The following is an 11,235-nucleotide window of genomic DNA, read 5'->3' as shown; positions in this document are numbered from 1 at the left end:
TTCGCCCAAAATCAGCGTTTTTCTCAGCTTTTCTGCGTTTTCTCAGTCCTTTGACTTTCTGATGGAATGAAGCATGCGCAAATGAAAAATGCAGGCGAGCGAAGCGAGCCCGCTGATCTCATTTCTGGACGATCCAGTCGGGGGTCCAGGGGGCGGAGCCCCCTGGCTAGACGGATATGGTGAGCGGAGCAAGCCTGACGGCTAGTCTCATCTAAAACTAAAACTCAATACTTGAGAGTGTTCAAGGAAATATTGAACCAACTTTTCAGGTTTGAACGCTTCAAATAATTGTTTTCATTTTATAGAAATATGGGTTTTACTTGAATGAAAGTACTTGACGAGAGGAGCAAAAATATGTCATCACATTGGCGAAATCCACTCCTATTCTTAAGTTATAAGCATTTGAAGATGAGTGATTTTTCTGCTCTTAGAGTGGAGGTAAGATTCTATGTTTGAGTGGATAACTCACCCTGTATTGTAGCGAAACGTCTCATATTAAAGCACGACACTTGTTAGGTCAACCTCTATCCATAGCCCGAGTATCATCCAAATCTGGGAGATTGCATTTTTCATGGAATCCATGAATTGCAAAATTCCTTACCATACATTAGATATGGCCGTTTGGAAATTTGTGAATTGTATGTTTGAAGCTGCATAACTAACTCTGTATAGTAGCTGGAGGTGCCAAATTTGGCTCTGACATTTCTTAGGTCAAGCATTATCTATGGTGCAAATTTCAGCCAAATCTGAGATACTTTTTGTTTTTCAAAACGCACGATGGTTAGTCCATGGTACTTCTCATTTTTATGTGAAAAATAAAAATCGCTCAAACTTTGTGACCTTATGCTCTTTGATGCGAGGAACACGAATCTGGAATCAGATTTGCAAAGTTCCTTACCGTTCAGGAGATATGACCTCTTGTAAATTTTATGTTTGCAGCTTCATAACTCACTCTGTATAGTAGCTGGTGGTGCCAAATTTGGCTCTGACATTTCTTAGGTCAAGCATTATCTATGGTGCAAATTTCAGCCAAATCTGAGATACTTTTTGTTTCAGTGTGTTGTCCATGGTTTTTCTCAATTTTTTGTGAAAAATAAAAATCACTCAAACTTTGTGACCTTATGCTCTTTGATGCGAGAAGCTCGAATCTGGAATCCGATTTGCAAAATTCCTTACCGTTCATTAGATATGGCCGTTTGAATATTTGCGAATATTATGTTTGAAGCTGCATAACTCACCCTGTATAGTGGCTGGGGGTGCCAAATATGGCTCCGACATTTCTCAGGACAAGCTTTATCTATGGTGCAAATTTCAGCCAAATCTGAGATACTTTTTGTTTCAGTGTCTTTCACGATGCTTCATACTTTTTCTCAATTTTTTGTGAAAAATAAAATTTACAAACTTGCCAAATTTGGCACCCCCAGCTACTATACAGAGTGAGTTACGAAGCTGCAAACATGACATTTTCAAATGGTCATATCTCCTGAACGGTAAGGAATTTTGCAAATCGGATTCCAGATTCGTGTTCATCGCATCAAATACCATAAGATCACGAAGTTTGAGCGATTTTTATTATTCACAAAAAATTGAGAAAAACGATGGACTAACCATCGTGCAATACACTGAAACAAAAAGTATCTCAGATTTGGCTGAAATTTGCACCATGGATAAAGCTTGACCTGAGAAATGTCAGAGCCAAATTTGGCACTTCCAGCTACTATACAGATTGATTGATTGAGGACTTTATTTATGTAGATTACAATATATACTGGCTTATACACTTATATACAATAGCTTACAATACAGCAAAATTATAGATAAATTTACATAGTATAGACTAAGAAAATAATTATTGAAAGTATATGATATGAAAAAGTAATTTGTAATATAATAACTATGGATAATTATATTGTTATGCATCTACATAAATTGGCGGAGCTTTGGACATATCAATGTCCATTCTTCGGAAAGAATATTAAAAATATCCTCCCCACTAACTCTCTACCAAATAGAGCATAACTCTACAGAGTGAGTTATGCAGCTTCAAACATAAAATTTACAAATTTTCAAACGGCCATATCTAATGAATGGTAAGGAATTTTGCAAATCGGATTCACGAAGTTTGAGCGATTTTTATTTTTCACAAAAAATTTAGAAAACCCATGGACTAACTAACCATGGACATTGTGTGTTTTGAAACAATAAGAAAAAAGTAACTTTGTTGAAGTTCTGACACTGTGTTACTAGTAAATATTTGATAAAACACTTACTTTTTTCATGTTTTTTTAAAAAAAAGTAAGTGTTTTATCAAATACCGTATTTACTAGTAACACAGTGTCAGAACTTCAACAAAGTTATTATATAGTGTTTCGTCATGGAAAGCAACTTCAAAGAAAAAAGTATCACAGTTTTGGGTGAAACTCGCACCATAGATGAAGCCCTTTCAGAGAAATGTCAGAGCCAAATTTTGGACTCTCAGCCACCATTCAGGGTTAGTTATGCAGTTTCAAACATGAGATTTGCAACTTTTCTAACAGACATATTCAATGAACGGTAAGGAATAATTTTTGTGAGAAATAAAAATCGCTCAAACCTCATGATCTTATGCTCTTTGATGCGAAGAACACGAATCTGGAATCAGATTCGCAAAATTCCTCACCGTTCATTAGATATGGCCGTTTGAATATTTGCGAATATTATGTTTGAAGCTGCATAACTCACCCTGTATAGTGGCTGGGGGTGCCAAATTTGGCTCCGACATTTCTCAGGTCAAGCTCCATCTATGGTGCAAATTTCAGCCAAATCTGAGATACTTTTTGTTTTTCAAAACACACGATGGTTAGTCCCATGCTTTTTCTCAATTTTTTGTGGAAAATAAAATTCTCTCAAACTTCGTGACCTTATGCTCTTTGATGCGAGATACTCGAATCTGGAATCCGATTTGCAAAGTTCCTTACCGTTCAGGAGATATGACCTTTTGAAAATTTTATGTTTGCAGCTTCATAACTCACTCTGTATATTAGCCTAATTTGGCTCCGACATTTCTCAGGTCAAGCTTTATCTACGGTGAAAATTCAGCCAAATCTATGAAAACTTTTTGTTTCAGTGTCTTTCACGATGCTTCATGCTTTTTCTCAATTTTTTTGTGAAAAATAAAATTCTCAAACTTGCCAAATTTGGCACCCCCAGCTACTATACAGAGTGAGTTATGAAGCTGCAAAAATGACATTTTCAAATGGGCATATCTCCTGAACGGTAAGGAATTTTGCAAATCTGATTCCAGATTCGTGTTCCTCGCATCAAATATCATAAGATCACGAAGTTTGAGCGATTTTTATTATTCACAAAAAAATTGAGAAAAACCATGGACTAACCATCGTGCAACACACTGAAACAAAAAGTATCTCAGATTTGGCTGAAATTTGCACCATAGATAAAGCTAGACCTGAGAAATGTCGGAGCCAAATTTGGCACCTCCAGCTACTATACAGGGTGAGTTATGCAGCTTCAAACATAAAATTTGCAAATTTTCAAACGGCCATATCTAATGAATGGTAAGGAATTTGGCAAATCGGATTCCAGATTCGAGTTTCTCGCATCAAAGATCATAAGGTCACGAAGTTTGAGCAATTTTTATTTTTCACAAAAAATTTAGAAAGCCCATGGACTAACTAACCATGGACATTGTGTGTTTTGAAACAATAAGAAAAAAGTAACTTTGTTGAAGTTCTGACACTGTGTTACTAGTAAATATTTGATAAAACACTTACTTTTTTCATGTTTTTTTTTTAAAAGTAAGTGTTTTATCAAATATTTACTAGTAATACAGTGTCAGAACTTCAACAAAGTTATTATATAGTGTTTCGTCATGGAAAGCAACTTCAAAGAAAAAAGTATCACAGTTTTGGGTGAAACTCGCACCATAGATGAAGCCCTTTCAGAGAAATGTCAGAGCCAAATTTTGGACTCTCAGCCACCATTCAGGGTTAGTTATGCAGTTTCAAACATGAGATTTGCAACTTTTATAACAGACATATTCAATGAACGGTAAGGAATAATTTTTGTGAGAAATAAAAATCGCTCAAACCTCATGATCTTATGCTCTTTGATGCGAAGAACACGAATCTGGAATCAGATTCGCAAAATTCCTCACCGTTCATTAGATATGGCCGTTTGAATATTTGCGAATATTATGTTTGAAGCTGCATAACTCACCCTGTATAGTGGCTGGGGGTGCCAAATTTGGCTCCGACATTTCTCAGGTAATGCTTCATATATGGTGCAAATTTCAGCCAAATCTGATAAACATTTTGTTTTTCAAAACGCACGATGGTTTTTCAATGTCCATGGTTTTTCTCAATTTTTTGTGAAAGATAAAAATCGCTCAAACTTCATGATCTTATGCTCTTTGATGCGAAGAACACGAATCTGGAATCAGATTCGCAAAATTCCTCACCGTTCATTAGATATGGCCGTTTGAATATTTGCGAATATTATGTTTGAAGCTGCATAACTCACCCTGTATAGTGGCTGGGGGTGCCAAATTTGGCTCCGACATTTCTCAGGTCAAGCTCCATCTATGGTGCAAATTTCAGCCAATTCTGAGATACTTTTTGTTTTTCAAAACACACGATGGTTAGTCCCATGCTTTTTCTCAATTTTTTGTGGAAAATAAAATTCTCTCAAACTTCGTGACCTTATGCTCTTTGATGCGAGATACTCGAATCTGGAATCCGATTTGCAAAGTTCCTTACCGTTCAGGAGATATGACCTTTTGAAAATTTTATGTTTGCAGCTTCATAACTCACTCTGTATATTAGCCTAATTTGGCTCCGACATTTCTCAGGTCAAGCTTTATCTACGGTGAAAATTCAGCCAAATCTATGAAACTTTTTGTTTCAGTGTCTTTCACGATGCTTCATGCTTTTTCTCAATTTTTTTGTGAAAAATAAAATTCTCTCAAACTTGCCAAATTTGGCAACCCCAGCTACTCTACAGAGTGAGTTATGAAGCTGCAAACATGACATTTTCAAATGGGCATATCTCCTGAACGGTAAGGAATTTTGCAAATCTGATTCCAGATTCGTGTTCCTCGCATCAAATATCATAAGATCACGAAGTTTGAGCGATTTTTATTATTCACAAAAAATTGAGAAAAACCATGGACTAACCATCGTGCAACACACTGAAACAAAAAGTATCTCAGATTTGGCTGAAATTTGCACCATAGATAAAGCTTGACCTGAGAAATGTCGGAGCCAAATTTGGCACCTCCAGCTACTATACAGGGTGAGTTATGCAGCTTCAAACATAAAATTTGCAAATTTTCAAACGGCCATATCTAATGAATGGTAAGGAATTTTTCAAATCGGATTCCAGATTCGAGTTTCTCGCATCAAAGAGCATAAGTTCACGAAGTTTGAGCGATTTTTATTTTTCACAAAAAATTGAGAAAACCCATGGACTAACTAACCATGGACATTGTGTGTTTTGAAACAATAAGAAAAAAGTAACTTTGTTGAAGTTCTGACACTGTGTTACTAGTGAATATTTGATAAAACACTTACTTTTTTCATGTTTTTTTTTTAAAAAAAGTAAGTGTTTATCAAATACCGTATTTACTAGTAACACAGTGTCAGAACTTCAACAAAGTTATTATATAGTGTTTCGTCATGGAAAGCAACTTCGAAGAAAAAAGTATCACAGTTTTGGGTGAAACTCGCACCATAGATGAAGCCTTTCAGAGAAATGTCAGAGCCAAATTTTGGACTCTCAGCCACCATTCAGGTTAGTTATGCAGTTTCAAACATGAGATTTGCAACTTTTCTAACAGACATATTCAATGAACTGTAAGAAATTTTTTCTGTGAAAAATAAAAATCGCTCAAACTTCGTGACCTTATGCTCTTTGATGCGAGAAGCTCGAATCTGGAATCCGATTTGCAAAATTCCTTACCGTTCATTAGATATGGCCGTTTGAAAATTTGCGGAATTTTATGTTTGAAGCTGCATAACTCACTCTGTATAGTGGCTGAGGGTGCCAAATTTGGCTCCGACATTTCTCAGGTCAAGCTTTATCTATGGTGCACATTTCAGCCAAATCTGAGAAACTTTTTGTTTTTCAAAACGCACGATGGTTAGTCCCATGGTTTTTCTCAATTTTTTGTGAAAAATAAAATTCTCTCAAACTTCGTGACCTTATGCTCTTTGATGCGAGAAGCTCGAATCTGGAATCCGATTTGCAAAATTCCTTACCATTCATTAGATATGACCAATTGAAAATTGGCAAATTTTATGTTTGCAGCTTTATAACTCACTCTGTATAGTTTGGGGGTGCCAAATTTGGCTCAGAGATTTCTCTTCATCTATGGTGCAAATTTCAGCCAAATCTGAGATACTTTTTGTTTCAGTGTGGTGCCAAATTTGGCTCCGACATTCCTGAGGTAAAGCTTCATCATGGATTTTAGCAAAAAGGGTCAAAAATTAAAATTGCTCAATCTCTCTCAGGAATGAAAGTACTTGACGAGAGGAACAATAATATGTCATCACATTGGCCAAATTCACTCCTATTCTTGAGTTATAAGCATTTGAAGATGAGTGATTTTTCTGATCTGAGAGTTGAGGAAAGATGTTATGTTTCAGTGAATAACTCACTCTGTATTGTAGCGTATCGTCTGATATTACAGCACGTCACTTGTTAGGTCAACCTCTATCCATAGACCGAATATCAACCAAATCTGGGAGATTTTTCAGGTTTGAGCGCTTCAAATATTTTCTTTCATTTAATAGAAATATGGGTTTCAAAATATTATGAATAGAACTCCATCAATTATCTATTGAAAAAGTAAAGAATGTTGAGGATAAATGAGAAAACACATTTTCAACCACTATGATTTATTAAAATGCATTGAAACAATCAATAATCACATATAGATCATCAGGAACTCAATACTTGATAAACATATTGATTAACTAATGATTGACATTACAGAATTGAGGTGTTCACATTCAGCCTGCTAAAAAGTTGATAATAATCTGAAAGATTTGATCTAATAGACAAAAAGACAAGACATATATTGTAAAATTTCAAGACAATTATTCTATAATATCCAGGTCTAATACTGCAGGGTTTGATCTAAGATCACAATAAGTCCATTTCTAAATGCAAATTTAAATTGTTTCTAGATTTCGAATAGTTTAATCACAACGATACAAACTGAGACACTTTCGAGATCTCCTGTAGACCAGTCTAGAGGTAAGTGTAGATTAGTCTAGAAGTCTACACAAGTCTACTAGAGCGCTCTACGCAATGAATGTCTCGGTCAAGGTCTATAAATAAGGTATTTATAGACCTTGGTCTCAGTTATGTCTACAATCTCATACATGAGTCTCCCATTCAAACATCTTAGTAAAGCGTGCTCGATTTGTTAAATATATATTTCAGTTATACATTTAAATTGGTAGCAAAAATAGAAGATATTGGAAAAAGTAATAACTATCATTTTTTTCAAGTTTCCTACGATTACGATATTATTTCCACTAATTAATATAAAAACATGGACAAGCAAGCGATTGACAACACGAGAAAAAGTTTACAATTTTCAAAAATTTCGTTCAAAAAGCTGTGCATACTGGAGGAAACAAATAGACATTGATTACACATAGAATAATCAATCAATACAATCATACAAAACACTCTGAACTCTATTAAAAATTAAAAAAGGTACAATAATTTAACCTTCCGGCAGTCGCGCTGTTGTAAAAAGTACAACAGTGCCAGTTTTTTTGCTGCACAAAACTATTGAATGGGGTGGTGTCAGTGAATGAGTCACCTATGCGTTCCAAAACTTTCCCCCATCACTCCACTGAGTTGCGTTGGTTCAGTCTTTAGGTGCCATTTAGTCGCGTCAGTGCATAAGATAGGAAAATACTGTATACGGGGACTGTAAACGAACCAATAATACAGAATTTATAGCTTTGCTTCATGTACCTTATTGTGCTATGAAATAGTAATCATCCAAATGTTCATAGTCGTAAAATAATCCAAGAAGATGGAAAAAGTAATTATACAATTAATTAATATGTTTTGACAGAAAACAGAGTACATAATACTTGGAAAATTGGATGTTGTACAAAATACAACACGCGACTGCTCGTGTGATTGAGTAGGGCGCGTTTACCGGAAGGTTAAAAATTGAAAAAGGTACAATAATTTAATAAAGGTACAATAATTTAATACTCAACAGACCTTCTATATCTCATTAATTAATATCAAATGCTTCGATAGCAAATGTTGAAAATGTGTAGAAAGAAAAACCTGTTTTTCAATGAATTTCAGCTCTGCTTAGCAGAAGTAGAATACAATAGTTTCTTATTGTAGTGTTCACTCAACTAATTCACTTAGCAGAAGTAGAATTCAATAGTTTCTTATTGTAGTGTTCATTCGGCTAGTCTGCCTATGTGTGACCGCTGCCATAAGAAACAATGAAATTCATCTCCTGTCCAGCAGGTCAGAGATTCATAGGAATTGGCAGGGCTTCAGTAATTATTTTTTCCTACAGTTACGTTGAAAAGTGGCCATTGCTGCACTGATTACAGAACGCAAAGAATCACTTTTCCGCTCTAGTGCGGGAAAAATTTTTCTGCACTCCAGATTTGCAACATGGCAACGCAAAATACTAAGTAGGTTATATGGAGCAACAGTGCAGCAAAATCAAAATGAAGTTGGTAACAGTGACTGGGCTGCTATAGTGAGCAGAGGTGCAACCAAGCACAACGCGCTAATTATTACTATTATATATTATAACCAAGGACAACATTTTTATTCTATTTGACAATAAGTTAAGGTTTTTATCAATGATAATATTACACAGAAAAACATTTGATGGATTTCAGGCAATTTTACCCATAATTACCCACTTTTCATATCCAATGGTAACTGTAGGAAAAACTTAATGTGAAATACGTGCGCAAAGTTCCTCTGCTGCACTCAAGAAACCATTCCGCCCTCGCCTACGGCTCGGGCGTGAACGTTTCTTTCGGTGCAGCAAACTGTCACTTTGCGCACTAGTTGCACAAATAACTATTCTGTTTAATTTTCAAGATAAACTTTGTTGAAGACTAAACCAAAAACTATGGTTCAGAGTGTTTTATGCTTCTTAGCTCTTCATCCATAAATTATACTAAGCATCATACCGTAAGAATCCAATACCACCATCATAATCTTGCTAATATATTAATATTATAATATTTATGATATATATTTTTATCTGAATACAAAAATAATTAAGTTCATTGTACTGGAAGCAATGATATGAGGTCTAGAGAAATAGTTTGATGCGAGGAAAACGTTGCATTAGATACACATAGATTTAAAAAGTAGCGCATATTATATCTGAGTAGACAGCAAGGTGAACTTACATATTTGAATGTATGGGTTTCATTTTGAAATAATGTATGGGTTATTTATAAATTTAAGATCTAGAGACTGTGTGCTAAGCTTTGTCAAATTCAAACTCATTTATTTGCCATAAAATAATAAAGATTGATAAAATAGATACTTGATTTAATTTTGTGAGGGTTACTTTTCGAACAAAATTTGAAGATTTAAAAGTTTCAATTCACTGCAGTATTTATTATAAATAGCATCAATGATTCTCATTGCAGACTATTTGAAATGAATTTTACTTGAGTAAATTTTTGATCACTATAGCGAGGTCTACATTAAGGTGCGCCTCCAACACGCTCCGCGCACGCTCCGCACTCGCTCCGATCATGAACGTTACAGGAGATGTTAGCTCTTCTCGCGTTCCACTCTTGCTCCCCGGTCGATCATCAATCGACCTGCTCGAGTGACGTTCGGTTGCGGAGCAGAGCGAAAGTCTGTACGCACCTTTATAATGGCAGTGGAGAAAGATAGGAGAACAACTTTGCCGATCCTCTGTCTTGTCAATGCCTTCTATAGACGGTAGCTGATACAGGTTGATTGATGTGATATTAACTGTTCATTCTAGTTTAAAATAATCAGTTATATTTTATTAAGCAGGAAATTATATTTTTCAATGAATGGATATTCATAATTACGATAAAATATTTTGTTAATTGATCAATAATTCTACATCGTTAAAAGACCATCTGGCAACAGAGCAAAGCGAGAACGAGATGGCTGTATCCGCTTTGTTGAATGATAGACAAGGATAGCAATTGTTAAAAGTCGATCTGGCAACAGAGCAAAGCGAGAAAGAGATTGCGCTATCCGCTTTGTTGGATGATAGACAAGGATAGCAATATTATTGCTAATCAAACACTGCCATTATAACGTGGACCTCACTATAGAAATTTGATAATGCTGTAACAACTGAATCTAAGTCTCGTTTATTTGACAATGTAAATGGTTGAGAGAACTTCAAATAGGTTTGTAATATTTTAGGTTCTTGAAGTCGTTAATATTCTAGAAACAGTCGTTAAGTCAGGTCAGAGGTCCTGAAATCGATCAGGTGTGACCTGAAAACTCTGACACCAGACCTGAGCCAGCCAGGTTATTATTATTTAATTCAAATTTATTACTTACAATTTAATGGTTAAGCTGGGTTTACACCAAAGTTATTAACAAAATGTGAATAACTTAATCCTTATAGATTCTATTAGATTGAACGGAACTTGACAAACACATATGTTCATCATGTGTATGATAAGTTATGTTCAATCTAATAGAATCTATAAGGATTAAGTTACCAACATTTTGTTAATAACTTTGGTGTAAACGCAGCTAATGTACATCCCACAAAAGGTACAGTAAATCGAATATCTCACTAGAAAATTAACGAGATTTTGAACATTTTCAATATTTAGCCTACAGGTTTTATAAATTCAAGGAATTTTACGACTTCACTTGAAATCCTAGTACACAGTCTCACTAAACTTAATAAAATACAAGACCTGTAGTATTTCTTGTAATAATTCCCTAGATGTCTACTGATTAGAAAATCAAATACAATATTGACAGTGATGTACAATGTTGGCGTTGATCCGGGTTCGATTCCCGGTTCTAAATGGCATTTTAATGCTTGATGTGCCCATAAGAAATTGGAAAGCTTCAGAGACTTTGGTTTCTAGCAAGTATTAAACAATAACAATCGCCTAGATGACTACTTATTACAGAAACTATAAATATTTCGCCAACTTTCATATAAGTTACTTTAATACTTCAATGAAGTTTGATTTATTTATTATTTAT

This window comes from Nilaparvata lugens, chromosome 11 (genome assembly GCF_014356525.2).
Source record: "Nilaparvata lugens isolate BPH chromosome 11, ASM1435652v1, whole genome shotgun sequence".
Taxonomy (NCBI): domain Eukaryota; kingdom Metazoa; phylum Arthropoda; class Insecta; order Hemiptera; family Delphacidae; genus Nilaparvata; species Nilaparvata lugens.
Note: the sequence above shows the minus strand (reverse complement) of the source record.